The 26,922-nt window shown below is 42.7% G+C and overlaps 1 protein-coding gene across 1 annotated transcript in view; it reads right to left on the reverse strand.

The window, feature by feature from the left end:
• SCRG1 (stimulator of chondrogenesis 1) overlaps positions 1-26,922 on the reverse strand; it is a 77,617-nt gene that overhangs the window by 25,600 nt on the left and 25,095 nt on the right. Inside the window, exon 3 of the mRNA XM_083520379.1 lies at positions 23,484-26,435. The gene's annotated coding sequence lies outside the window, so the exon portion shown is untranslated. The remainder of the gene's footprint in view (positions 1-23,483; positions 26,436-26,922) is intronic.

A 26,922-nucleotide genomic window follows, 5' to 3' on the forward strand; every position in this document is an offset into this window, starting at 1 on the left:
GAACGTTCAAATTAAAGGGTTACCAAAATCTGTATCTACTGTATTTTCACAGATTGGGGGGGGGGATTCTTACTGGTGCTCTTTGGGACTGGTAAAGCAGAAGAGAACCAGTGTGGTTTAGTGGTTAGAGTGTTGGACTTGGACCCGGGAGCCCAGGGTTCAAATCTCCACTTGGCCATGAAAATGTCCTCAAGAAGTCCTCAAGAAGGAAAGCACATTGCCTGCACTTGGGGTGTGTGTGACTTTCTAAGCTTTGCTGTTAGCTTTTGTTTGAACAGGCCAGGGGACCACGTAGTCCAGCATCCTGTTCCCACACTGGCCACGTGTGCAGGAAGACGGGTCGGGAGGAAGCACCACGAGAATAGAAACAAAGAGGAGGAAAAGGTCCAGTGCTTACAGGTTCAAGACAAGACTCCTCCTGCAGGAGCTTCAAAAGATTGAAAGGCCTCTACATTAGGGTTACCAGATGTCCCCAGTTCCTGGGGACAGTACTCAGATTTGCATATCTGTCCCTGGACAAATTCTGTCCCTGGAATGTCCCCAGATTTGCAAATCTGTCCCCAGGAAACGTGGCAACGGTACCTTTGGCCCTGGCTGGCTTCAGGAGCTGCTCGCTGTCATGGCACCCGCCATTTTTCCTCTCCAGAAGTCCCCATATGATGTGTCTTGTGTGCGGTTTTTCTGCTGGGCAAGGTTCAAAGCAGTTCTTTTACACCCTGTGAAACATAAATGTGCAGTTTTTAAAAAACTAGGCTATGGCGCGCTGCTCGCCTGCGACTCCCAAGCCTCCCCCAATCTCCTGCCTCCTTCCCCCTTTGTTTGGACAAATCAGGGGAGGCTCGAGAGTCATGGGCAGCCGGCCATTGCCCAGTTTTTAAAAAACTCACAGGGTGTGAAAAAAGGGCTTTGCACCTTGCCTAGCAGAGAAACCGTGTGCCTTAGGCCCCTTCTGGGCAATGGCCGCCCGCCCACGACTCCCGAGCCTCCCCCAATCTGTCAAAACAAAGGGGGAAGGCTCGGGAGTCACGGGTGGGCGGCACGCTGTTGCCCAGTTTTTAAAAAACTCTGAGCATTTATGTTTCACAGGGTGCGAAAGAAGGGCTTTGCATCTTTATACAGTATGCATGTGTGCTTGGGATCAGGGTCTTTTGCCTCACCATCCCCACTACTGACTCCCTGTTGCTACTCAGCTTTAAAATAATAATAAAAAAAATAGTGTCCCCGGATTCATTCAAAAAAAATCTGGTAACCATACTCTACATTCAGAAACAACAGATCTGGGGGGATGGGATCCACCTTTAAACAAGTTTATAAGAACCAGAGGCCTTCCTCCTGGGCATAGTGGACCAATCGGTGTTAAAGAAGGATAGAATTTTTTTTATGTATGCTACAGCAGCAGCAAGAATTCTCATCGTAAAGCATTGGAAGACACAAGATCTACCCACCTTGGAAGATTGGCAGATGCAACTAATGGACTATATGGAGATGGCGGAAATGACTGGCAGAATCCGAGATCAGGGAGAGGAGACGGTGGAGGAAGATTGGAAGAAATTTAAAATTTATTTGCAGAAATACTGTAAAATTTTTGAATGTTAAGGACATTGAAATGAGTTGCAGGGGCTTTAGCAACAAAGTAAAATGTAAGATTGGAGTAACAACAGATAAATTAATAACATATGAATTTGCTGAATTAATTTCTAAAAAGGGATACAAGAAAGGGAGACGTGAGGAAGTCGGGAAAATAAGTTAATTGAAGATGAGAAATTAAGAAAGAGGGAATTTTTGTTTTTTGTTACTATATGTGTTTTTATCTCTTTTTTCTTTTTCTCTTGATGTGTTTAATGTTTGTATTTTTGTATTGTATTGTTTTTTGTGATTTTGTACTTTCTTTGTCTTTGTATGCTTTTTTATTGTGAAAACTGAATAAAATATTTATTAAAAAAAACAAGAAGTTTATAAGGCACATTTTTATTCTCTCCACATCTCTGCTGGATCTCCATTTGTGGCCAACCAGGTCCTCCTGGCATTGGCTGATCCTCCTGAGATTGAACAAGAGCAAGGACCTCATCTCCCTCCCACCTAATTTCACTGACGGTGGAAGGAGTTGTTCTGTGCGTACCAGTGAAGTAGCAAGTTTCTGTTTCATTCATTGCCACTTACTTGGGGGTGTGCATGCAGGTATATCTAGGAAGGCAGATTCCTTGGGCTTAGGGATTGGCACATTCACCCACCCGTTAAGGATTCTCTTTTTTCCAATCTTAAATCAGTTCTCCACATTTCTACATCGGTTTGTGGTGCTGGTCATGGTTTTTTGTTTTTTAAAAAATGAAAATTCATATACACATTGTATGCAATGCTTAATATACAAATTTCAAAGCAATTTTTCCTAATATAACACATTTGACATGCTGTTTTCATGAATATATTCATTTTTATGCTCACTGTACCCTGGTATATGCATGGTTGGACTTGTACACATTATTTGGCTGGAGGAAATTCGGAAAAGCATGAATTTCCAAGGAAGGTTGCATTGTTTCAGAAGGTGCAAATTAGGTAGGTTGCCTTTAAATGCAAGCTATGGTATTTTGAATTTATTCCCCAGCTTCACTGGTGAGAGGAGAATCTCTGCATTCCTCGCTGCACAGTAATTGGCTGGGTGTGGGTGTGTTGTTTTGCTTAACTCGCTTTCCTTCTTACTTGGGCAGTTTATTTTCTGTGTGTGAACAGAGGCGAGTGGCAGATTGGGGAGAATCTGGATTCCAATTCTCCCTGATTTATGTAGAAGAGCAAACTGTTGAGGCAGGGGCAATTATGTAATTTATTATTTTTTTTTAATAGATACACAAAATATCTTTTTCTGTTTGTTAATACAAGTCGGTTTCAAAGTGGTGGGAGAGAAATCCTTTTTCAGCCCTAACGTTTTGGTTCCACTTCCCTGGAGATCTGAAGTTGTCAGTAATGTTATAGAAAGCCATTGGAATTTGACTATTAAAATGTGCAGGGTCTGTAACAAACTTGGCTGGCTGGAGGTTTAGAAGAAGCCTCCGGAAAAGAGTGCCTCCTGGTGGGCTTGCATGGTAACAGACTCTAGAAAAAGTCTATACAGAGTCATTGCTTGTTGCTGGATTGCAGGGAAGATAGATGTTAATCTCTGGTGAAAGCTTCAATTCAGGAATAGGGAGCCTCTGACCCTCCAGATATCCCCACTATCTCTCACCATTGTACATGCGCACCACCTTGCCCCCGTGATTGAGGGGACCCAGGGCCGTGTGACGTCTGTGCACCATACATGCACACCCCATGACGTGTGTGCATGATGTCAGTGAGCCCCACCTCATTAGGAATTTGGGGGGAGCCTTGGCCCCCACAGTCCCCCCATAGTGTCCATGTCACTGAGTGCCTGGGGCTGAGGGGGTTTGGTTTTAACAACAGCTGGAGAGCTACAAGTTCACCACCCCATCTTAGTTCCATCCTCATTGTTAACTTTATTCCTCAGCCTTATGGGTTGAATCCAATGTTAGTCCGACTCAGAGAAGACCGATTGAAATTAATAGGTATGGCCAGCTTAAGTTTATTAATATTAGTGGGTTGACTGTGAACAGGACTTAGCTGAATACAACCCTGTATGTTTCAGTTTGGAAGTAAGTTTTGTGGAGTTCAAGACAGCTTGCTCCCAGTAAGTGGGTATAGGATTGTTGCCTAATTCTCTCTCTCTCTCTCTCTCTCTCTCTCTCTCTCTCTCTCACACACACACACACACACACACACATCATAATTGCATACAAGTAAGTAAAGGACTGTATTTCTATTATAGGGGCAACTTGCAAATGTGAGGCCAATAACTTGTAAAAGGGGAGAAAATGACAAATATTCAGTTGTTTTTTGTTTGCTTTAGAGGTGATGGAAAGTGGCTTAGGGAGTGAAAATGTGTAATGTGCTTTTTGAAACAAAACAAAGCTGATATCGTAGTTACACTGAAGCCATTTAAACACACCCCTATTTGGCACTCTACTCTACAAGACTGATTAACTCATATTATCCAGAGAAGAATTAGATATGAATGAATTGAGACAAAATAGTGGAAGACATTGAATGGTTGTGAATCTATAGCAGAGCTGGTAAGCCAGTTTCATGTTCACTATCAGCACCAGAAAGGAAATGTTTTAAAAACAAGGCTACTCCCTGCAAAGATTTTGAAAACACTAAAAACACGAGATGAAAACTCTTTATTATTATTAAAGAAACACTAATCCCCTCGCCATTTCAATATTACAGCTAGCTTTACATACAATTTATTTTATTTGCATTTATATATGCATAGAAATGTCATTCATGTCTTAGACACATTAATTTTCTCTCTCTCTCTGTAACGCTCTTAATTGGAAGAAAGTATGTTGCTCCTGATTTATGAACTTCAGTAGTGCCAGGGATCATTTTAAATGTACACAGCTGCTCAGCAGTAGTTTAACTTGGCAAGATAGTATTAAACCATGGAATTGTGTCATTTATTTGTATATGCATACAATGCATTCCTTGTGCAGGTTCTTCAGCAAGAGTTGCACTGTAGATTCGGAAATGTGGCCTAGAAACAAGCTCAGAGCATGACTCATGGTTTGGCTGATTGTTTCCAACGAGAACATCAAATATGAAGAATGAGACACTTCTAGACCTTGCTGACAACTGTCCCAAAGCAAAATCATCAGAAAAGGACAGGAGAATTGGCCAGGAAGGGGATAGGGGAAAGAAGATACAAAATAGGAACGGTCCTCACTTTCAGAAGTCTGATCCCTTCATTCACTGGACAAACTGAAGAGCATTGCACATGTTATCTTTGGCCTGGCTCAAATGTGCACAGCTCAGTTTATTAAGTCAAGATTTGCTTGCGCCTATGTGCTCCATCCTTGTGCCACACCTTCCTGCCTTCCTTCTTCCAGTGCTGTGAGAGTCAAAACTATGAGTTAATTCACCATAGTTTCCTATTACATCTGAACCAGGAAACTGTGGTTTCCAGGATTAGAACAAGTCAGATTTTTAAACCAACATCCAATGTTTCATTTAGATCCTGGCCTGTTCCAGTCCTGGTACCCACAGTTGACCAGATTGGACACCTCTAATGTAGAAAGTGTTTAGTTGTGGCATACTGAGAAAGGACAGGAGAAAAAGGGTGGATGGAGATGGACCATGCTTAGGGTTCATGCATATTTTGGTTTTGAAATTTGGAGTGTGTATGTCTGAATTCTGTAAATTCAGTTCTCTTGCACTGGAGCCAGGGATTTTGCTAGCAGCCTTGTAGCATTTCCAGCAAGCAGAATTTGTATGACACTTTTCTAACAATCTAAACTGTTAGCCAGATGGAAGCTGGAGGTTGCCAGAGTTGTAATAATTCATCTCCTGGGTACAGATGGTGGAATGGTATAGAATATGTATGATGAAAATATTAGTGCAACACTACCCTGGGGAGCCTTACAGCGATGGCCAATGTCTGAGTCATGCTGGAAAACTGTCCAGTCTGAACAGATACTCCATCCAGTTTTGAAATTCATTTTCTTGCCTGTTGGCTTTGTTTAGTTCAAAATCAGGCTTGCAAAACTTGAGCTGCTGGATGGAACTTTCTTAGGGCCCTCTTTAAGCTGCTCAACCTGAGCCACTAATCACCTCAGATCTAAGGTCAGATCTTGCAAAGAATCCTTCCAACAGTAAGCCAAACAGTGTTGCATAAGAAAGATTGAAATCTACTGTTCAGTCTTAAAAGTTTGATTATTAGAACCATCTTAATATCCTCCCCAAGCACCATCTTTCTTTCTTTCTTTTAACATTTCACAAATTGAGATACATGTTGAGGTAATTTGCACTGTCATAGACTGAACTGTGGATCAGCAGATAAAACATTTGCCGTCACAAATGCTGTGTGAATTATCTTGGGAACAAATAAGTCCTCCGTTATATGAGAGAGGGAGAGAGGGAGAGAATCTCAGCAATGAAATATTTGATTAATAATTGGGTCAACATACTTAACAATCTGACCAATAACCTGCAAAAGTGCAATCTTTTTAATTATGACTGTAAAGTAGCCATGAAGGCCATCGTAGGCACCCTATTGTTCCATGTAGTTTTAGAATTTGCTGGAAGCTGGTCTGAGTGGCTGGGGCAGCCGAGTCGTTGTTGTTGTTAGTATTATTATTATTATTATTATTATTATTATTATTATTATTATTGCTAATGGATTTGGAAACTAGAAAGCCCCTTCCTTTCTCTCCATCCCTTGGTGCTAACCATATAATAAAAGTATCTCAAAGGGGTTTCAATTAGTTCTCACTCAGGGAAAACTGTGACTTACAGTTGTGAATAATGTATATTTTACTCCTTGGAACACAGCAACTCAGAAGGGGGCATTTTGAGCAGAAAAAAATAGCAGAAGGGAAGAGGTTAAGCAGCCCCTCTTATGCCCCCGCTGGAGCCTCTATTGAAACTTCCCTCATCCAAAGGCCACTTATAATTTTTTAAAAAGAAAACATCCCCTATAAAAGATGCACACGGCTGAGTGTAATGTGTTGCTTAGCCCTTGGAGATCTTTACTGGCTGATTTAAGGACTGATTGATAGACATCGCCTCCTGATGATCATAGCAGAATGTCTGAGGCTGATGATTGCAAGTACAGGCCTTCTCTAAGGCTGAATTTATACCTTGGATGTTGGCAGCAGTAGTCTACTTTTGCTGTTATTTCTCTCTCTCCAAATAGATCTCTGCTGCTTGACAGAGAACTCAGGTTCTGAGCCAAGAGGGAAACTAGAGGTCTGAAGACTGAGGAGACGGTGCTCAAATACAGGGGAATCCGCATTAAGGAAAATGAGGACATAAACAAATAAACCAAGCCCAAAAGTATAATTCTCATACAGTTAAATATATATCCTGCAGTAGGTATAGTCAAAATATAAAAGCACTGCAGAAACTAAAGATCAAGTACACATGTTCCACTTTGAGTGTTTTCACCTACTGTTGGGTGAAACAATGAAATACAGATTTTAATGTTCCTGTAATAGGTTTTTAAATAGACTGGTGACCATGTAGGAAGGCGGGTTGCTAATTTCTTGCCTTATTTCAACCCTGCTCTGCTTTTGCATCTCATATGAACAGATGTGTTCTGTATGAAGCACAGTGTTGTCGTCTGCATGCTCCTCAAGTTGGTCATATTTAAGAATGTGGGCCTTTTTCATATTGTTTTGTGTTTGGGGGTCAATCTGGATGATACCCTAGGCTAGTTCCCTTCTGATCATTGGAATTCTATATCCATGAGGGTAGAATGTATGAGAGGAAGCTTGCCAAACCAGTTTATTTGTCAAGGGTAATGGCTTTGTCTGGCAAGTTAAGTACCGCAATTTAGCATATCCAAAAAAGTTGTTCAAAGGGCACCTCACCTGGCTGGTACTTGGTAGAACAATACAGAGTTGTTGTGCGTGAGAGAGCTGGAAGCTGGAGGGCATAGAGACATGTATTGTACTGTGCTGTACTTTGGGACTCCCTTGGAAACCTCTATAGAACTGCTAATGCTGTGAAGGCCTCCATCCTATGCTTGGGTTATATATATGTGTGTGTAAATAAAACCATATATACTAACAACACCACAGTCTCCATTGACCTTCATTCTAAGGAAATTGCACCCTGGGAAAGAGCTTGGAACCCCTGTCATGTCTCACTACTTGGAGATTAGGGTGCACCATAACAATACTTTCACTCCTTTTCCTTTGTAGATTTGTGAGTTTTGCTGGCAGAGAAACTTCCCCTTCTCTCTCTTCTCTCACACATCTTCCTTCCCTGCACTCCAAATCATTTTTATATATAATCTATATTTATGCATTTTCAGTTGTAAATACAGATAATCTGTCTAATTCAAAAGAACCCCTTACCTTCTCCCAGTTCATTCCATGTGCCTATATCATTCACGTGGAGGTAAAGTTATTTAACAAACCATGTGTAAATAATGAGATCAATTATTGGCATTAAATAATGTCACGTTCATTGTCTCAGCAGAATACTTCAGAGATTGCCTGGGGTCGATGGTGGAGTCCTTGTCCTGTTGCTGTTTCTGATGTGTTAAATAAAAATGTACATTGTTTCTGCAAAATCCTCTTCGTTTGGTGTATTTTTTAGAGCCTTAAGTTGCAGAAATAGTTTTTCTGTGAGCACAATGTTCCAGATCTTCTTGTACCATGCCTCCGGAGTCATATTAGCAGCTGTCTGGCAGCCACCATAAAAGGATTAATAATTCTTTAAACAGTAAGTCCTTTAAATCTTCCTGCTCTCCAAAACTGACAAAATACTGGACAAGCTTCACCGGGCCATCTCTCTTCCAAGCTTATCTTGCTGCTGTTGCTCTGCAGAGCAGAGGAATAATTTTTGTTTTTGATTTTTCTTTAAAAGGAGATGTATAGGGGCTACAATTGGTGTATACTCAGTACTGCTTAAATAAGAGTGGAAGTCAACCAGTGAAACTGACGATATGTTCCCATAGCCTTATCAGCTTCACTGGAGATATGGATATGGTGGCAAAGGAACTGGGGGTTGGGTGGGGGCTAGGAGGATACCTGAGGGATGCACCTGAGACTAATAATCATGTAAGTCAGGTAAGGGGGAGTCTTTCTCCCACATTAACTGGAAGGCTTGTGGCAACATTTAAAATGACAAAGATGTAAGATAAGACACATATGATAAAACCAGGGTCATTATATTATGCAGGTGGTGAAAATATAGCCTTGCCTATTACTAATACTATTCATGTAGACATGGAAGATAGGAAATAGTATGGTAGGAGAGGTCTGGGCCAGAGAGGACATGGTCATCATTCAAAGTGCTTCGTGGAAGCAGGTTCTACAAACTCTTTAAGGAGTTAAAGACACAGCATGCATGTGCCTTGCACCTGCAGGAAGGCTCCAGGTTCAATCTCTGGCATCTCCAGGGATAGCTGGAAATGGCCAGTCCCCGAAGCCCTGGAAAGCCACTGATCATCAGTGTAGACAGTATTGAACGAGATGGACTAATGATCTGATTTGGTCTACTGATACTATCTGTGTTCTTAAAGTCCATGTGCAGACTAGGAGATTAACCGACATAGGAAGGGGAAAGAGAGGGCAAACCATCCACTCTTTGCCCTATATCTCCCCACCAATTGCAAGTTCCTTGTAGGCCCCCATGACTTGAACATTCTCATTTATATGGCCCTGTTGCCATGGCAATTTTTCTTTTCTTTTCTTTTTTTGCTGGAGGCAGATAGCAAAAGTGTTCGTGATTAGAATCTGCTTTTACTTAACTTGACAAGGAGCAAAAGGAGCAGCCTTTAATGTCTACAGCAGATGTTCCTCAGCCCATCATGTTAGTAGACATATTCATTTATTATTCAGGATTTCTGTAACTGGATTTTGACAATCCTTAACCTTAAGATTTTATTCAACACCTCCTGAAAGTACTCCCTTTCCATGACTGCATCTTCTTGATTGACTATGTTTATTTATTAAAATACAGGGGTTTAGTGGAAATTTTGAAAATGACAAATTCCAGCTGTGTTAGTCTGTTGTAGCAAACACAAAAGAAGAATCTTGTGACACCTTAAAGATTAACAGATTTATTATGACATAAGCTTTCACAGACTAGAGCTCTCTCCATCTGATGCAGTGGGCTCTAGTCCAGAAAAACTTATGCCATAATACATCTGTTAGGCTGCAGTCCTAAGGTGGAAGGAACAAAAACCAAAGGCACTTCAGCCCCTATATCCAATGCCCTGTTCGGCTCTAGCCGGCAGGGGAGATGTGAGCACATTTCTTTATTGGCTTTCTGGTTTAAATTTCTAAGAATTTTTTTCTACCACTGGAAATAATGAGAAGGAAATGGGAGAGAGAGAAATCTAGATACCCTCAGGTTGGGTGTTTGTGTGTGTCAGGGGTCCATGGCTGTGGACACACTCCCATTTTACTCTGCATCCAATCCACCCCCACCATTGGTTTGTGAAGCCATGTGCAAACAACATTAGCCCCAAGTCACACCTATCCTGTAGTTTCTTACGAAATACTGCATTTTGATGCATTCACCTCCCACCCATCTTCAAAACAAACTGAATACGTAAGTTATATGAAAAACCTCCATGTTCCCTCTCTTCCCACAGGTGTGAACAGAGAACAGGCAACGTAAGAGACACATTCAGCTGTACTGTACTGGTGGGTACAGCAACACACAAAATGCAAATCGAAATGCAGCATTAAAAAATCAGTCTTGCTGCATTTTAAGCTGGTAATGTGTTACAAAGCCTAAGATAGCTCTGAATCCTTTGAATCCAAGCTATTCCCTGCTCCTGCCCCAGCACACTCACCTTTTGACCTTACTGATGTTGAAGCTCTGGTGTCAGTTGGGACAGGGTGTTGACGGATTCAGTAGCAGTGGGAAGGGGGAATCTAACATCAGATCTCCCTCTCTGGCATCAGAGCTATTTCTCTAAAATTGGAGAGGAATAGCCAGTGATGACTGGCATTCCCTGCAAAGACCGTGCCACAATATTCTGTTTTACATTTTCAGAAATGAATGAGAGTTGTGTGCTAGAGCATCAGACTAAGCCCGGGAAGATATAAGTTCAAATTACCACTCAGCCATGAGGTTCACTAAGTGACCTTGGGAGAGACTGTCTTGACTCTTCGCTGTGCTGTGAAGATAAAAATGTGGAGAAAACTTGCCTGCAATCCTGATTTCCTTAAAGGGAGGGATAAATGATAATAAATAGACGGCACCATACGTCTTTCCCCCTTTTCCTTTTATACAATGCGTGATAGTATAATGTATTTTTTTTAATTACTGGTGAGAGTTTGAATCTAATTAGAAAAGCAATACTTTGTATATAAATGTCTCATTGCATAGCTGGTGATCTCCTCTGCTGACATCCTCTTTTTCATGAATAAAAATGTTACACAAGAGAATGAAATCATTCAGCTGTGGCCTGCCATCGCCTCTAAAGTAGAACAGATCTGAGGCTCTGTCTTTTGGATGCCAACTTTACAGTGTGGTAATAATCTTCTTGCAGTCAGCTAGTTGGAAATGACACTTCCCTGCTGCAGGCGTTCAGTATCCCAAAATGTGCAATGAAAAAGACAGGTGTGAGTAATTGATTTAACTGTTATGCTCTTCGTTCCCAAAATAGGTCTTCAGCCCCAATGGGGAAATGCTATGGCTTCATTGTTTGGAATTTTGCAGTGTAAGAAGTGTGCCCATCGTGCTTCCTCCATTTTGAAGCCCTAAGGGACAGATCAGTTGGTGGAGCATGTGACTCTTCTTTTAATATTAATTTTTATTCGTTTTATTCGAGCATGTGACTCTTAATCTCAGTGTCATGGATTGAAGCCCCAGGCTGGGTGAAATATTCCGGCACTGCAGGGGGATGGACTGGGTGATCCTTGTGGTCCCTCCCAACCCTACAATTCCATGATTCTGTGATTCAGCAAGGGAGATCTGCAGGTAAATACAGGCTTCTTCATTCAAATTCCTTTTCTGGGCCTGGAAACATCCATGGAGATGGGATGTGAATGTATACAATGCAGTACCATTCTGGATGCAGAACATCAAATGTGATCTCTATCTGCATTGTAAGCATGAGTGGAGATGTGATTCCAATTGGCTTGCACTGCAGAAGTGCAGGGGCCTTCAGACTGAGAACCCTCTTGTCCTGTCCTGAGCTCCTAGACCTGCACAACATAATGGCCATGCACTGTTAACTCTGAGCTGGGGCCGCTTTGTTTCAAAGTTCCCTGGAGCTCTGTAGCACAGCACCTGCATTAGAAGCACTTCCATGGTATGTACCCCTCACTCACACTGTGAAATACAGATGGGTGCATTAGCCATGTGTGTGCATGAGAGTGTACTTGTGTGTGCATATGATTAGGGGAGTTTTTTAATGACTAATGTTTTAATGTATTTTTAAACTCCTGTTGGAAGACTGGCTGGGGAATAATAATAATAATAATAATAATAATAATAATAATAATAATAATAATAGAAATGTAACACATAAAATGATCTTCAGAATGTCCTGGTCATTCCAATATTTGCATTAACCAGAGAAGCAAAGGAAAACACTGTGCCTGTGCTTGCATATCTCTCTGCTCACCTTTACATATGGATTTCAGCAGATGAGAAGCTGCAGTTAATGTCTTTGATACAAAGACTCACCCTTTGGCACAGAGTCAACAAGTTCTTTAATCTGACCACATCCAAACTGGATCAGACCGATACATTAGTCTCCATAGGAGCATAGGATCTGTGTAGTCATGTGTTCCAAGGAATTTGTTGCAAGCTCCACACTTCAAGCAGAGTAAACAGAAAAAGTGGAGTAAAATTTTGCATCCCCAATGTGACATGAATGACCAGGAGTGCCATCTTCCTTAACCTGGAGCCCCAGGCAAGCCATTTCCAACCTTGGGTGCTCAGATGTTAGACTACAATCCCCATCATCCCCAGCCAACATGGCCAAGGTTCATGGATGGGTTAGGGTTGCAGTGGCGTAGCGTGGGGGGTGCAGGGGGGGCCCGGCCGCACTGGGCGCAACATCTGGGGGTTAGGGTTAGGGGGCGCAAATTACTTGCCTTGCCCTGGTTGCTGACAACCCACGCTACGCCACTGTAGGGTTGTGGTTCAAGAACACACTGGGAATGTCAACACAGATCGTTTTAGGACAGAGCAGGCAGGCAGGCAGGCAGGCTCAGAACAATATTCGACTGCTGGTGAGCCCTTTTTGAACTTTGGCTGCTGCTTGGCATCTGGCCCTGCCACTAGAGTATGCCTTGACAGGGAGTTATGGCATATTCTATGTTTGTACCCATATGATTCATGTACTTGCAACTGTGCATTCATATGTCACCTTTGGGGGGGGCACATAAAATATTTTACATGTACTTGTGCAGTGCACTTCTACACATGTGTGCTTGGAAATAACTCCCATCTTGTCCAGTGGAGTTTACACCCAAGTCAGAGTGTACAGGACTGCAGCCCAAATGTGCAAAGCAGCCCTTACAGATGGAAGGAAAGCGAAAAGTGGTTTAAGCTTATGAAAACAGTCTTTATAGTCAAGGCCTGGTAGCCTCAAGACTTCGATGGAATCCATCCAGCTGAGGTATTTGACATTGTTCTGTTGAGGGAAAGAGTCATAAACGTGGTTTACTGTGGATGGCGAAGGCAGTTTATGGTGACTTAGTGTTCCCAGAATAAAGCAGGGAAACAAGAACACTGGGCCATTTAATGAGGCCTTTTCTTGGAGCAGAGAGAAGGATTTTCATTTATCCAAAGCCAAAAAATGAAAGTATTGCTCTATAGGTTGGGATGGGGGGTGGAATCCAATTATTGGCAGTAATAGGTACAGTAGAATATCCAGCTGCTTCACATGCTTAAGCTTTGAGTACTGTTAGTTTAATATTAATGTGGAATTTTGATTGCCAACAGCCTGTTTCCCACCTGCTCTGAATCCTAAAGAGGTGCCTGTGTTCCGATGGTTGGATCCCAACTAGCGAAACCATCTAATTTGAGCTGGAAGTTGTTGGGGAGGGATAATTGGAAGCCACTTTGAAGAGAAAACTGCTTTTTAATTGGAAAGTGTGATTCCCTCCCCACCTTGCCCTGAGTAGAATGATGGGGGCAGAAGCCCAAGCTTTACAGGGACTGTCTCATGCGCAAATGTTTGCAGAATGATCTCAGGGTATTAGCAAGCGGCTCAGGCTTTCATAAGCAGAAAGTGAACATTTTGGATCTCCCAAAAATGTATTTGCACCCCACTTAAAAAGAAATCTTCCCAGGGTTTCTTATACCACATTATTTTTTACTTCTTTATTTGCTTAACAGATTACTCTCCTGCCCTTCTAATGTCTATGTGCTACTTAGGGTGGCTTAAAACAATTTAAAATAGAAAAATACAAGAAAAAACATAAAAAGCAATAAAAATTAAAACTAAAATACATTAAATATTAATTTATTGTTTTTAACAAATTGGTTTTTGTAGCAGATGAACTGGCAGAGAGACTATAGAGAAAGGATGACCATTATGGCTGATAGCAAACAAACGCCTGGTGGAATAATAATGTTTTCACCAATTAGTGAAAGACAGCCAAAGAGGAGCATCCATTCTTCACAGAGCAAGGTGTTCTGCAATAATGAGAGGTGCAGCCATTGAAAAGTCCCTGTCTCTTGTTACTCTCCACCCTTTGTGGGACACAGAGAATGGTCTCTCCTTCTGAGCTTGGAATCAGACAGCATGGGATGGTAGGAGGGGATCCTTCAAGTATTTTGGAACCAAGACACATCACCAAGATTTTACAATCATATTCTTTGTTAATTAATCCAGAACAAAGAGCATGTCTCCTTTTGTTCACATGGATATTAACTAGTGCAGATTAGAACCACTGCTTGCTGCATAAGCATATTTATTTATGAAATCCTCGAAAGATTCCATCAATGATGTCTCTGAATTTTTTTACATATCACTTGGGAAGACAGGCAAACTAATGTCACCAGTGTCAAAGCAATGATTCTTCAACATCAACTTCATCGGACTGGTCATGTTGTTCGGATGCCTGATTGCCATCTTTCAAAGCAGCTACTCTATTCCAAACTTAAGAATGGAGAGTGAAATGCTGGTGGACAACAAAAGAGGTTTAAAGACATTCTCAAGGCAAATCTAAAAAGATGCAGTATAAGCATGGATAATTTGGAAACACTGGCCTATGAGTGCTCCAACTGGAGAATGGCCTCTACCAAAGGCACAATGGACTTTGAAGAATCACGAACTCAGGGCGAAAAGGAGAAACAAGCTAAGAGGAAGGCACATTTGGCAACTCCTCACTGTGATCAAACTCTGCCCGGAAGCCTATGTCCCCACTATGGAAGGATGTGTGGATCCAGAATTGGTCTCCACAATCACTTAGAGACACACTGTTAAGACCATATTCATGGAAGACAATCTTACTCAACTACAAGTGATCGCCAAAGAAGAAGATTTATTTATTTTATCCTTTTCCTCCATTACATCCTGTCTTTCCAGTAATAACAAATTCTCCAAATGGCTTACAATTAATAGAAATAAAAAAAATGAAACCACTCTTGAGAATTTCAGCTCTGTGAGGGGAAGCCATGGCTGCTTAAAGTGGTATGATACGGCTTTAAATGTCTAGTGCAGATGGGGCCAGTGTTTGTCTTTGTCACTAGACTTACCGGTATTTGTCCTTCTGGACTGCAATCCTGCACCCACTCACTTGGAACTTAGTCCCATTGTACTTAGTAAAAACAGCAGTGGCTAACATGTGGTCTTCCAGATGATGTTCCACCAGCTCCAGCTAGCATAGCCAATGATCAGTGATGATGGGAGTTGGAGTCCAGATATATCTGGAAGGTCATGTGTTCCCCACCCATGAAGTAAACAATTCTGACTGGTCTGTGAATGTCTGCACTGAAACTATGTGGAGGGCACTTTCCCACCGCAGGATTGCTTGATCCCTGAGTTTTGATGCCATGGAAACTAGAAAAAATTCCTGCAGATACCTACTACTATGGCTATACACCAAGGTTAAGGCCCTGATCTACGATTTTCACTACAGTATTCCAAAAATCTACAGAGGCAGAGCATTTTGCTTTCCAACTCACTTCATAACCTATTAGGTCTACTTGAATGGTTCCCAGATGTGTTGCAGTGTCGAAAAAGGTAAATTGAGTTTTATGAGATTATCTGCTATACTTGGATTCTCTTCATGTGAGGGGCTGGGGCGGGGGATAAAGCAAAGTTGGGGCCAAGTCATTTTATGCATTTATCTTTTATTTATTACATATATAATAAATTACAAACCTCAAAACAAACATATTAAAAACCATATGAAATATCAAATCATGGCATTTTTTTAACCAAAAAAATCTGACAAAAGCTAAAGGCAAAACTTAGTATGAGAGATGTGTGGCTAGAAACTGTGGGTATTGTTTTGAAAAAAGGAAAAAAGTCACATGGAGGAGGGTTAAACCTGGATTGGTACCTTTTCATGTGGGAATTGGAATTTAATCCTTCCATCTGTGCCTCAAGCATTTAAGAACATAAGAGCCCTGCTGGATCAGACCAAAGTCCCATTTAGTCTAGCATCCTCTTTTCACAGTGGCCAGCCAGATACCTATAGAAAGCCCCTAACCGGGAGATAACTGCAACAATACTCTCCCCACCTGTGAATCTCAGAAACTATCTCTGACACTCTGACAAGGAAGCACATAGTAAGAGTGGGCACCAGCCCTGATATTCAGCTTCTATCTATACCAATGCTTTTCTTTTAAAAATCCAATCTGCTTGTAAGTCACTCTGTGCTCTGGCAACTTCATTTTGTGAATCAGGTTTTAAGCTGCTCTGCATAAAACAAAGCTCTGTATTCCCCATTCACTCTTATGGGGAATCTAAGGGTGGCTATACATTCCCCCCTTTTTTTGGCAAAAGCGGATGAAATTTCCAGGCACAGGAACCCCTCCAGAGTGAATTGAGCCTACTAAATGGCAGACAAATTGGTCCAGGGGCTTTTGTGGGGGAAGCAAAAGGATTTCACTTTCATCCATATTAGGGCAATACTTTTATTACACCAAATAAAAGTCCAAATTTTATTACACCAACTAAAAGTCCAAACTTCATATTGGTTTCATATTTTTGAAGTGGGAAGTGTTTGTTTCTTGCTCTTTCTTACCTTAAAATTAGGTGGCTGAGTGTGGTGTCTTCTTGATTGTACATTTTCAAACACATTTGCAGCTTCACAATGGCCAGCCTAACTTTCTGGTACTTGTTTGTGTTTGGAGAGAAGGCACATCTTCCAAAAGGCATTGCAAACTGAAGCTGTGCAGAATGCTACCCATGGAGTGCTGAAGAGCTCCAGAGGATTTTATTTTCTACCATAGAAATGCATGGTTTTTTAAAAAGTGAAACCATCCACACCTCTTCAGAGCTCTGAAGGCAGCATTCTGGACAACCTCACTTTATGCAAAGTCCATGGATCTAGAGAAACATAGGAAAACATAGAGATATAGTATCAGGAGAGGAGAGAGTACAGAAAAACAGTGACTGACCAACACAAGCCTTTCTGGGGGCCTGATCTGACTTGGAGTGCTTTGTTCACATTGCAGAAGTAGCATTCACACCTTAAGGCAGAGCCTTCCAAACTTTTCATGTTGGTGACACGCTTTTTAGACATGCATCATTTCATGACACAGTAATTCAATTTTACTAGCAAACTGGAGGTTAAACCAACCCCTTTTCAGCCCTGGGAGAAGCGTGGGAAGCGTTCACAAAACACATGTACACACTGCAGCCGACACACTAATGTGTTGCAACACAAAGTTTTGAAAGCTCTGTTTTAAAGGTTAAGAACAGGATCAGTCCTAAATCAGCTGCCATCAGTTTTTCATCAGATCTGCATGCTAATCTTGACGTTTATTTGCTCACTTGGCAACCCAAGAGCACATATCAACACAGGATCCTTGATGTTTCTGTGGCTGTACTAGCTCAGCAGACCCTTTCAGAAGTGATACAAAGGGCACTGCTATAGGGATCCATCTCTTGTGAAGATCGTAAATATGATAGAGCAGCCTTGCCAACCTGGTGCCTTGCAAATGTTTTGGAGTTGCAGTCCAAAAACATCTGGAGGGCATCAGGTTGGAGGAGACAGTGATACAGAGAGGGGTAAAAACTAAAACCATTTAAAAATCAAATGTGCATTCTGTCCAAGGAAGGTTTTTTCTTTCACCACAAAAGCAGCCATAGTGTGTCCCCCAGTCTTACTGTTTGCAGTTTCCCCTCTTCATTCCTAGGTCTAAATTGAACTGGGGCAGGGGGGTGGGCAAACAGCTAAACAATGCTGAAATGTGGGCAACCCCCTAGAATGTGTTCCTAATTTCATTTGCATATCCATCAGTAACCACATGAATGCTTGTGCTGTTCTTCATCAAACATCCCATATGTTGTGCCGAGGCATGGGAAGTCTCTGCTTTTGAATGTCGAGAAATGTTGGTTTCTCCTCAATCTCTCCGAATCTGCTTTCTCCCTTTCTGATTGAACTGTGGACGTTGCATCATTGCGTTCTTTCTTGAAACAACTAGCGTTTTTCACATGGCTTAAAAAGCCCTTTCCCTGTAGAGTCCAAATTACATGTTACATTGTGGGCATCTGTCTGTCTCAAGAGACAATGGAGCACGCCTCTGGGGGTGAAGTCAAACCACTGTGTTAGCAGCATTGAAGTGACTTCACTGGGGTGCAAGCCTGGGCAGTGTGTATAGAGGTCCTGGGTTCACTAGCGATTAGAACATATTATGTTAGTAATATTTTTATTTTAAATGTGTTCTTCACATTGCAATTTTTTCCTTTTTAAAAAATAAAAAAACATTATACACACACACACACACACACATTCAGGATGCAAAAACAAATTATAAACAATAAAATGAAATTAACAACTGCTTTACAATATAATCAATATTTCATAAAATGGCACTTTATCCTGGATATTACTGTTGCTACACAAAACAAAAATGTTTTGAGAAAGCTTCTATCTCCTTGTCTCCCATCTCTGACCCTAATAAAGTCAGTGAGTTTTAATATAAACACAAGATCCAAAACTCTCAGCAATTATACAAACCTTCTTAATCTTTTGGGATTCCTCTAGACATCCATTTGATTTAGCGGTTATACACAATCACAGTTTCAATACCATTGCACAAGTCCTGGCTTACGCTGCTTCATTTGCAAAAAGTCCATGACCTGTACTTTCCTGGGAAAAAAGACTGTAACTTTTCATACCATAAATGTTCCAGGAAGCTTTCTTTTTTGTCCTGTTTTTACTGCACTGTATAAACAACCGTGTAGTGGCAAATTCAGAAGTGCAGGGGTCCCTTCTTGAGAGTGACAGCTACTGTATATCCTCTCACAGCCATGCCCTCTTCTATGTTCTAAGATTATTATTATTATATAATTACAGCTCCCAGAATTCTTTGGGGCAGTCATGGCTGTTTGAAGTTGTATAACAGTGCATTAAATGTATGGTGTCCATGTGGCCTCAGACTTCTCAAATGACTGTGGGCTCTTATTGTATAATATGACTTGCCTCGCAGATCCTGAAATCCTCCTTCTATCGTGGTATTTAGTGCACATGTTCCAAACAATCTTTTTCTTTTTTCTTTTAGTTGCTACAAAGCATCTACTTGGGGTTTCCTTCTATTCATAGTGTATTTTCAAAATGTTTCCTCATTGGTTTCTTACACACACACACACACACACACACACACACACACACACACTTTCCTGAAATTTAATTATTGTATCTTTGCTCTGCTGTCAGAGGTGATGGTGACACTCCCATATGGTGCATGGGCTTAACAAAAAACAAAGCCTCCAAACCCATATGTTTGCTTCAACAGCTATTAATACAAGTGACTTTAAAGGCTTCTCAACATATGTTATCCATCTTTACCATCTAGCATAATATAGCAAGAGTGTGTATGTTGTGAGCCTCAGATGTCATTGGGAACCACTGTTTAGCATTTGTGTCACGTTGACAAATGTCTCTCCTTTTGCTCCTCTTCCTTCTGTTGCCTCCTCTGCTCTCGAAATGGAGAGTGTAAGCTCCTTGAGGCAGAAGCCCTTTCTTCCACGTTGATGCACGCCAACCCAATCTCCAAGAGGTGTGGGATTCCAGGGGTTTCAGATGCTTACCCAGGGACCATGTCTCCTTTGGAATTAGATATAGCAGAAACTGTGGTGTCTTATGATATATGGTTTATTTACACACATATACAGCCTGAGCCCACAATGGAGGGGTTCACAGCATTATTACCCCAAGAGGCAGCGGCGTAGCGTGAGTTGTCAGCACCCGGGGCAACGCAAGTATTTTGCGCCCCCTAACCCGGGGCAAGGCAAGTAATTTGCGCCCCCCCAACCCCTAACCTGCGAGATGCCGCTGGCGCTGCCGCGCAAACAACGCTGCTTGCCCGGAGGAGGATGGAGGCAGAAGCAGCCGCCGCCTGTGGCTGGGCCGAGGGGATGGCGGCGGCGGCAGGGTGCAGAGGCTGCCCGTGCCCGGCCAGGCGTCGGTGGCGGCGTCGGCGCTGCTGCAGCGGCTGCTCCTCCTGCGAGCAGTGAGCGGAGCGCAGCCACAGCGACGGCGGGGCGCGCGCGCTAGGGCGCAAGGCTGGCGGTGGTGGCGGGGAGCCCGGCGGAGGAAGGAACTTGTCCCTTCCCTCTGGACTCGCGCCCCCCCCAGATGTTGCGCCCGGAGCGGTCGGCACCCCTGGCACCCCCCACGCTACGCCACTGCCAAGAGGGTCTTGCTTCACTCATAGCACAGCCTTGGATCCAAATAGAGATTAGGCATCGCTCTTCTCCACAGGTTTCAGCCTGCTTATTCTCCAGCTTCTAGCTTACACACTCCTACTCTCTGCTCTCAACTCTGCCTTTCCCCTTCCAACTACCGACAAGTTGAGGGAGGGGGTGCCACACAGAGCCCCTTCCTTTGTTCCCATTAATGGCCCATCACCCAGACTAGCACCTCCCTAAGAAACTAGCCTGGTTATTCCAAGAATTAGGGTCCAGGCATTCAGCCTAACCATCATTCCACATCCACACCATCAAACTCATGCTAATTTGTAAAGTGCTAAGTTCTTTCTTTCTTTCTTTCTTTCTTTCTTTCTTTCTTTCTTTCTTTCTTTCTTTCTTTCTTTCTTTCTTTCCTGCATTTTTGTAAAAATATAAGGTGGTGTGTACCATATACAAGAATTATAATATTAAAACATCAATAAGGCATCAGGAAAAATATCAGGCCAACTCACTATAAATAAAAGAAAGTTCACATTTCCAAGGCTTGTTTAATTTTTAGGCAATGTCTAAAAGAAGGCAGGAATAGCTTCTTCCTCTACTGGCCGGGAGTTCCACAGGGCAGGGTCTGCCACACTAAAAGTTTGGTCCCTTGTAAAGGCTAATTAAACCTCAGAGGTGTGAGGAACCATAGAAGTGCCTCATTAGAGGATCTCAGTGACTCAGGTGGAGCATTGATGGCACTAGTGTGTATATCTGGCTACTGCTCACATTGTTGTGTATGTTACAGATAGGTAGCCGTGTTGGTCTGCCATAGTCAAAATAAAAAAAATTCCTTCCAGTAGCACCTTAAAGACCAACTAAGTTAGTTCTTGGTATGAGCTTTCGTGTGCATGCACACTTCTTCAGATACCTGAAGATACATTGTTGTGTATGTATGTATAAATGCATCATCATCATCATCATCTTATTATTAATATGACTTTGCTTCCACCCTGCCTTCTGAAGAGTCCTGGGCAACCATGCAACATCCTAATTAAAACATTCTAATTAAAACAATTTCAAAAGTTTAAAACAACCAAAAGACCATTTCAAAACATGTACAGCAATTTCCATCTGCTTAAAACCTACCCACTGTTGCCTTGGTGGACAAAAATGTTTTCAGTTTGTGTTTAACTGATGGTAATATAGAGGGACAAGCAGACTTCCATAGGGAGGGTGTTTCATAATCAGGGCACTGCCCTCTAGCCCATGCTCATTGCTGACACTGTGAACAAGGCCACCCCTGCTGCTCTTAAGGCTCAGGTTGGTTGAAATGGGAGAGGGATGTTTTAGGTACTTCTGCCCCAAGCTGCCTTCTACCACCAGATTGACTTTGACCCACCAGCTCACAGGCTGCCAAGGCATTGCTTCTAGGACCAGCAACACATGGCATTACCTCACTGCTCATCTCAGCAGTCTGGCTGTCGCATTTTGCACCAGCTGCTGTTTCTAGATTGTGGTCAAGGGTAGCCTCATGTAGAGCACACAGCAGTAGTCCAAATGGGAGGAGAAGTAATTAATTCATTGGCTGAAAATATCCCTGGTTTGGGCCCAGAAGCTGATATCCTGGAATTTGATGATCTTGTCTCAAATGCCTTTATTTGTTGAAGATATTTATATCCCACCTCTTTTGCATCATGGAAATCAAGGCAGTGCAATGTACACAAAGTCCCGAGGCAATCTTCTGTCCAGATCCAAATGCACTTAGCTGCAAGTGCAAAGTGGCTACCAAATGTCAGATAACTAGTTGCAGGCGAGATCTGGAGCGAACTCAGGTTTCCTCAGCATGTCATACCCCAACCTGGAATCAACTTCTCCAACTTCTGCATGACAGCAGGGCAGCTGTCACTTTTTAAAGTGTGCAAGTATGTGAATGAGGTCTATCATGCGAGTCTTTCCTCTAGAATAGTACTCATGTTCTTGGTGGTGATAGTGGTGGGTAGTGCCTATTCTGAAGGAAAGATCCTGACCCATGTGGTTGCAGGCTTTTAAGTATGGCAGCAACACTGTTGGGCGAATTCATAGAAAAGCAGCTCCCATGATAGGCTGGAATATGTAGACAGCACCTAAGGGATCATCTCTGGCTAAGTGATTCTAGTGTGCCTGCAGAAAGGGAGATCCATCTGATCAAGACATTTCTCTGTGTGTATGTGGATTTCCTTTAGGAGCAAGGGTTTTTCACTTAGTGGAAGCAAAGACTTTGCTAAGTGGAAGAGACAGCAAAAGGGTGCCTGTCTATGAACCCATCCTTTCTACTGAACCCCAGAAGAGGAGACGCCCATTCATGTAGGAACCTCATAGATGCATGGAGCACTGTGCCAGCATCTGAATGTTGTTTTCCTTGGCTTTTTTTATTAAATCCATATATCAGCTGTATCATGTATACTACAGCTGGTTCTGCGATAAATAAATAAATGCATATGGAATGATATGTTGAATAAAACATAAATCTGAGTGATATGAATAGAATTTTAATAAAATTAAAAATATTGGCTTATAATTTTAATCATTTCAAAAGTTTTGGGCACTGACATCAAAACATTCTGGATCTGGATCTCACTGCTTCCCCACCAAGATGTAGTCAAGATAATTTTTTATTATTGACATATTCCCTTTGACAGTTTATAAATTGGGTGTAGAGGCATTCAGAACATGATATTTGTATTGGAAAAATACTGTAATGTGGTTTATTCTCTCCCCCCCCCGCACGCTGAATATTCAAACAAATAAACAAAACGTGACATTTTTATTAAAATTCACCAGGTCCCTTGGAATGTCCTTTTGCTCTCCACAAGCCCTGATTTAAAAGAGAAATGTGTGTTGTTTGAAAAATACTTCATTCTGACTACAACATGTTCATATTAGTGAAATGCTTGAAAAGTTGCTTTTCAGCATCTATTTAGTCTCCAGGCCCTCCATCCTCTAAGAGTTTAGAAGTCCTTAGGACCCAGCAGGAGAGATCAGTTATAACTATGGAGGAACAAGCTCATCTTTAAGTTGACTTAGTTGGTGTATTTAAAATGTTTTCATGGATAGCAGGTCATTTCTATAGTAGGCATGAAATTAAAATGTCAAAGAAAGAAAGAAAGAAAGAATTGACACTGACCTTGGTTGTCTTGTGCTTCTTATCCATGCATGAACGAAGACTGGTGCCTCTCTCGCCCCACTGAGTGGCATCCTAGAGGCACTCCAGGTCTCTCAATCTTGACAGATTTTTTTTTTGGGGGGGGTGGACCCACCTCTTCTGTTTTGTTTAACCTACATTGGAATTGTTTTACTTATCTTTCCAATTGAATGAGCTTTTTCAAATTTCATAATAAGTTTGTTGTAACCCACCCTGTGACAAAGGACAGGTAAGAAATCTTACAAATGAATGAAATCAGTACAGTGGTACCTCGGGTTACGAACTTAATTCGTTCCGGAGGTCTGTTCTTAACCTGAAACTGTTCTTAACTAGAGGTACCACTTTAGCTAATGGGGCCTCCCATTGCTGCCAAGCTACCACTGCTCTATTTCTGTTCTCATCCTGGGGCAAAGTTCTTAACCCGAGGTACTACTTCCGGGTTAGCAGAGTTTCTAACCTGAAGTGTATGTAACCCGAGGTGTTTGTAACCCGAGGTACTACTGTATCTGTTATTTTGAGTCTTTTCTCAGCCATGCGCCTCTACCTGTGCCACACCATGCATCATCCCTGCTTTACATTGTCCTTGAATAATACTTGCCTAGCTGGAATGTGCCCTTGAACTCTTATCATGCTTCTTGCTTGCCTGGATGGACAACAGTGAGAGGGGTGTGTAGAAAACAGCCTGGCAAACAAAGGTACAAGTGTGACCTTCGAAAAGCTGGCAAGAATCGAATGCAACCATCTGGCTGGGAAAGTTCATCCCCCTCCAGCTACCAGCTGCTGAACCAGCTGCTGTGGGTCCTCCAGATGTTGTTGCTATGCAACCCTCATCAGCCTCAGTCAGCATAGACAAAGGTCAGGAAAGAAGGGAGTTGGAGTTCAGTATCTTTCAGTGAGCCACAGATTCCCCAATCCTACCACAGACTGTAGGGACAGAGGCAAAAAGGTAAAGGTAAAGGGACCCCTGACCATTAGGTCCAGTCGTGATTGACTCTGGGGTTGCGGTGCTCATCTTGCTTTATTGGCCGAGGGAGCCGGCGTACAGCTTCCGGGTCAAGTGGCCAGCATGACTAAGCCACTTCTGGTGAACCAGAGCAGCACACGGAAATGCCATTTACCTTCCCGCTGGAGCAGTACCTATTTTCCTACTTGCACTTTGACATGCTTTCAAACTGCTAGGTTGGCAGGAGCAGGGACCGAGCAACGGGAGCTCACCCCGCTGCGGGGATTCAAACCGCTGACCTTCTGATCGGCAAGTCCTAGGCTCTGTGGTTTAACCCACAGCGCCATCTGCGTCCCAGGGACAGAGGTAAAGGCTGGCAATTTGGACAGCTAATTCTACATCTCTCTCCAGGAGTAGAACTGTGTTTGGCAAGATGTGTTGCTACTTGTGTATTAAGCCAATCCCTAGGATCAGGTTCACCAGAAGATATTAGGACAGCCCACCCCAACCTGCTGGCCTCCAGGTGCTTTGAACTACAACATCCATCAGCACCAGCCATCACAGCCCTTCTGCCTGAGATTGGTAGGAGTTGCAAATCCAAAACATCTGCAGGCCACCAGGTTGGCAAAAGCTGCACTCAAAGTTTTCAAACAACAGATTACTATTTACCTGCAATATCTCCTCTATTGTAGACTGATCTTCCCTTTTGTTTTTCTCCTTCTGGCCCCTGATCTGAATGGAGATAGACCACCTTGGTTATATACTCAAGTTCTTTGGGTTTGTTGGGCTGCAGCTGAAGACTGATCCCAAAACTCACCACAGGATGGGACCGGCTTGTTGCTGTGCTGGTGCAGCAATCTTGTTGTACAAACATTGCTTTGTGTCATTGCAAAGGTCTAGGAGCAGGGTGTGTAGCCTTCCCCCTGTCCACCCCCAGCCTGTTCTGATTGAATTCCTTTTCACCTCCACGCTTGTTGAAGCGTCAACATTAGTATAGAAGCCAGCTCCTAGGGGCCAAGGTCCCTTCACCCCCCATAAAATATTTGAGGAGGCTGCCCACCCAAGCTGATGGGCATTGCCATTCAAATGGTGTGTGTTTGTGCTGTGTCTTGTGATCAATTATGTGAGGTGAGGCTTACCTGGCACTCCCCTCCCCCTCATATTTTACTCAAGTTGGCATCCCTGAACATTACTGGGGTTAGAACTGCAGAGGCTTCCATGGTATTGGGATGGGAACCAATGAGGTCAGGTCTCCAGTACTGTACTGCTGTGGGGAACAAGCCTTACTTGAGATGGCCATGCTGTAAGATCTGGACTCCTTCCATCTAAATTCAGGTGTCAATTTATGAATAAATCATATTTCTTAAAGCTATGACAGCCTCCACCACATATTGATTCTCAAAGGAACACAGAGCCTTGGTGAGCACCTGGAACCGACTGAAATCTTGCCACAGCTCAGCAGAGATTGGGGGTGACAATCCAAGCCTTGTAACCATGTTTTCCCCTTATATTGCCACAAATTAAAGGTTGGGGGGGGGCGTGGAGGTTGAACATGAAGGGAGAGACATAGACTATCCCTGTGGCGACTCTGCCTTTGACTACAGCCCTTTCAAATTGCTGCCTGTCCTGTAGAAATAAAGTTAAATGGCTACAGTAGTTTCTGTACGTGTTTTTAAACAGAACTGAGCAGAACTATATCTGTAAGATATCTGTCGCTATCGGGCTCTGATACATAGACTGTGAATTTAATCAAAACACCTCTCCCTCTCTTTTCAAAACATCACACCCTAAAAATAAGTGGTACATGTACATATTTTGATGTTTATTCCTACCGGATCGTGAACAAAATGGATCTGACAACTTTTCCCGAGTGCCTCTTCAATAGTCACTTAATGGAAACGTTGGAACGGAGAAGTCTGTTTAGAGTTCTTTCCTTCACTTGCCTCTGAACAAAACCTTAATGGTGTGTTTACGGCCTTGAGCTATGCTGCCTGTGAAGAAAAGAAATCGTGGGTGGGTGGGTGGGGTGAAGGGAGAAGCTGGAAAACTCTAGGAAACACGTTTCTGCCGGTGAGGCCTCTGGAGTTGCCCATGTGCATCCCACATTGTGCCTTGCCCACGCTTTGATGTTTCTCTCCCCCCCATCCCCACACGTAAAACATACCTCATGGCCATCTTCCTCCCAAATAGGTGATCTGAAAACTCCCACTGATTTCGGGGGATGGGGGCAGCAGGATTGCCTCTGAATACGCTATACAGCAGAGATGTGTGTATGTACTTTTAAATCCGGCATGCTTATTCAGAAACAAGTTCCGCTGCCTTCCGTGGGGCTTCTGTTTAGGATTATTGCTGTTTCAGTGTACACAGTGGTACCTCAGGTTAAATACTTAATTCGTTCCGGAGGTCCGTTCTTAACCTGAAACTATTCTTAACCTGAAGCACCATTTTAGCTAATGGGGCCTCCTGCTGCCGCCGCAC

This window comes from Podarcis liolepis (assembly GCF_965112155.1).
Source record: "Podarcis liolepis genome assembly, chromosome: 9".
Taxonomy (NCBI): domain Eukaryota; kingdom Metazoa; phylum Chordata; class Lepidosauria; order Squamata; family Lacertidae; genus Podarcis; species Podarcis liolepis.